Source organism: Gadus chalcogrammus, chromosome 13 (genome assembly GCF_026213295.1).
Source record: "Gadus chalcogrammus isolate NIFS_2021 chromosome 13, NIFS_Gcha_1.0, whole genome shotgun sequence".
NCBI classification, from domain to species: Eukaryota; Metazoa; Chordata; class Actinopteri; order Gadiformes; family Gadidae; genus Gadus; species Gadus chalcogrammus.
In genome coordinates, this window is record NC_079424.1 from 20,296,988 (window position 1) to 20,300,507 (window position 3,520).

Below are 3,520 nucleotides of genomic sequence, written 5' to 3' on the forward strand. Positions count from 1 at the left end.
CAGATTTGTTTTTCTGTAATTGTCTAGTTTACATACAGTGTTCAGAGGCTGCTATCACAAAGGCTGCAGAGAGACCCATCAAGGCTGCCATCAGCATTACACAGGAAATGTCGAGAAGTTAATTAACGACACAGAGCCAACTGTCTTGAGTAAAACGATGTTGTGGAATTGACCTTCTTTCATGTATCGGAAACAACATATTTTTCGTGGTTTAAAATGTGAATGAAATACACCCATTGCATATAGGATTTGACTGATCAGTGTTAATTAAATCCCCCCCCCCTTCTCTCTTCACAATGTTTAGCTGTATTTAATGATGGTCTATAGCAAGTTCTACTTTTAGCTCAATACCACAATAAGTATATACATATATATGTATAGTGTATATGTTGATTAGTATCCATCCAAATTCCACATATTTACACAATATTCACTCATATAAGTGATATGCATTATTAATAACTTCATATAATAAAAGCCCTCTGTTTGAACCACATCTATTATTATTGTTTGGACAAATGACGTGAATCTTAAACGTTTGCACAGACCTTTTGTGAATAAGTACCATCAGTTTGAGCAGAGGCGCGAGGCGTCAAGAGACCCGCTGTGTTTCTGCCCGCATCCACAGCCCCGCTCATCACTTTGCGGTATAAAGTCGAGTATCAAACCCTCCCACATGACGTCGATATGATGTTTATGTCATACAACGGCTCTGACATCACTCGCTATAGCCGGGAATGATCTGCGATTGGTTCTTCGTCGCCAAGGTGACCTGCAGTGATTCAAGGTTTTTTGGCCCAGGGTACCTTGCCAAAAAAGGGATGTCTTCAATAAATAAATCACACCATGGTATCCAACAACAAGGTGCTTGTTCCTCGCCACACAGACGCTCTCATTGACCCTTTCATTGGCCAATCGGTGGTTCCGTAATAAACACACCTCAGACTGTCCCGTCAGAGTTATGAGGTGTGTAGTTCTGTGGGCAGGTAGCAGGGGACATCCCAGACACTAATCAGAGGTGTAAAGACGGATCGCTGAGGGATCTTTGGGCCTGGTCGAACTTGAGGCAATCACATACACACACACACACACACACAGACACACACACACACACGCACACACACAATGTACGCCGGATCCACACACAATGTGTCAGCTGTCTGCTGGTGCTGTCATCCTCTATAGATCACACACGAACACAGACACACTGAAAATACGCATAACAAACGCACGCACACATCAAACGTCCTCGCTCGACACCCTGGGTCAGCTGGCAGGTTGTCTTCCTATATATCTATGTAAGGGGGGGGGGGGGGGTCAATGTGGGTTCAACCCAAGCCTGCATGGTCCCCTGATGATGTTGACCATCTCAGAGGGAGTCCACCTGAGTGATGGGCAAGGGATGATAGCCTAGTGGTTCGGGTGTTTGAAAGATACTAGGTTCTATCCCCATACTCGTTAACCTACCTGTAGGAGCAAGATGCCCGTACCCCTACCCACTCCTTAATGACATGGAACTGGAATCACTTTTCAACTCCTACCTACTCTTTCATTACATGTATCTTTTTGACAATAAACTTAAAAGGAACGCAGGATACATGACAGGAACGGTGGGATGCTGTCCAGACAATATGAACCAACATCACAACTCAAGGCTTTCAACATACATTCAAAATGTACATAGACACATTCATTAATCTGTTGAAGGACCAGTTTAGGTTTACATTGACAATGACAACAATGGAGTGGATGACTTGTCATTCTTTATCGGGAGGTCATTTTGCATGTGGAGTTTCCATTGACGAGTTGACATTCTTCTTTGTTGTGTACCCGACAAAAGTTCCACAGCCTTTCCCTTCTGTTAATCCTCACTGCATCCATTTAAAAAAAGCTCAATCATTAGTGTACAACACAGTCACACCCCAACAGTCTGTTTTCCTCTCCCTGTGTGTGTGTGTGTGCGTGTGCGTGTGCGTGTGTGTGTGTGTGTGTGTGTGTGTGTGTGTGTGTGTGTGTGTGTGTGTGTGTGTGTGTGTGTGTGTGTGTGTGTGTGTATGCGTGTGCAAGCGGCTGGAGTGGAGCAAGGCAGAGCGGGCCAACGTAAAAAAGTGATTCACAGCGCTTTTGAAAAGACTCAAAGGAGAGCTCCGGCATCCTGTCGCCCCCCCTCCTTCTTCCTCCCCAAACCGCCTCACTTCCTGGCTGACATGGGGCCTGGGACTAGGCGGCTCTCCTCGCTCCCTATTGGCTACATCCATAAGGATGACCTCAACCGACACCGATGACCTAAACCAAAACAGCAGGGAGGCCAAGAGCTACATAGAACTATAAAGATGAACCCATGCATTAAAACATAAACACTCTCACAACATTTGAATTCCTAGTTTTGTTTTATTTTGTTCAAATTGCACCATATGCATTTCATAATGCGTTCTGAGTTCAGGAGATGGCAGGTATTGGATAACCTTTGAAGGTTTGAACGATTGGAGGTTTGCAATGGTAAGATTTGGCAGAATACTGTCCCCTATCTGTCATCTACAGCAATTTCAAGACCATCTGGAAAGCTTGCGCCTACAGTAAGGTGACCAGATTTCAGAAATGAAAAGGGACATTTATAGTTCTGCATTTTATATACCAAAAATGTAAAATAAATAAATAAGCTGACACAAAAGAAAGGGATATGTTCATGTTTTGCCTATCATGGTTTATGTAGTAATGTAGTCAAAAATGATATGTTTAAAGCTGTGATATACCAGTACAAAATAGTATGCTTTACAAATAGGGTATCATTCAATATTGTATTTGCTATCGTTTATGATCGGTCATGCCTGCTTATCATATAAAGTCATTATATAAACCCCTAAATAGCTATATAGTTCACATAACAGCCCATCAGATCGACACAATAACAATTACCAGCTGTCTAGAAATACATTTTCATGTGGAAGAAACAAAAGTTGCCTTTTCAAAATCAATTCAAATATATTATTAAAAAATGGGAACATTTCTGGGTAAAGCTCAAGCCAGGGATAGGCACGCAAAACTAGGGACTGTCAAAGGGGACCCGGGGTCACACTAGCCTTCAGTGGGCCCCATTATGAACACTTGTCCACACCTGTTCATATCATCATAGTATGTTAAAAATGTATGCAGTATGAACTGTTGGGCATGGAGGGTTTGTGTGGCAAGATTTTTCAGAGGGTGATGGGTGTGACCAGACAGCTGAAATATAAGATATGTCAACAGTTGTGAACTGGAAGGGAAGTGTCTGGTAGCAATCCAACAGCAGTTTTTTCCTATCAGTCATCCCAAATTATATTAAAACTGTTCTCAAAACGTTATTAAAAATAATCTCCGTGAGAAGTACAGCAACACAATAACAGCAGACGTAATAGTGTCCTCTTGTGTTTACGATTTCTAAAGCTGTCGTCAGCGATTCTGGCTCTCCCCCACTTTGCTGTGATTCAATTGGCTTCAATTGTGTTTTGATTGTGTCTCATGGTTCTCATGCGTTGAGATC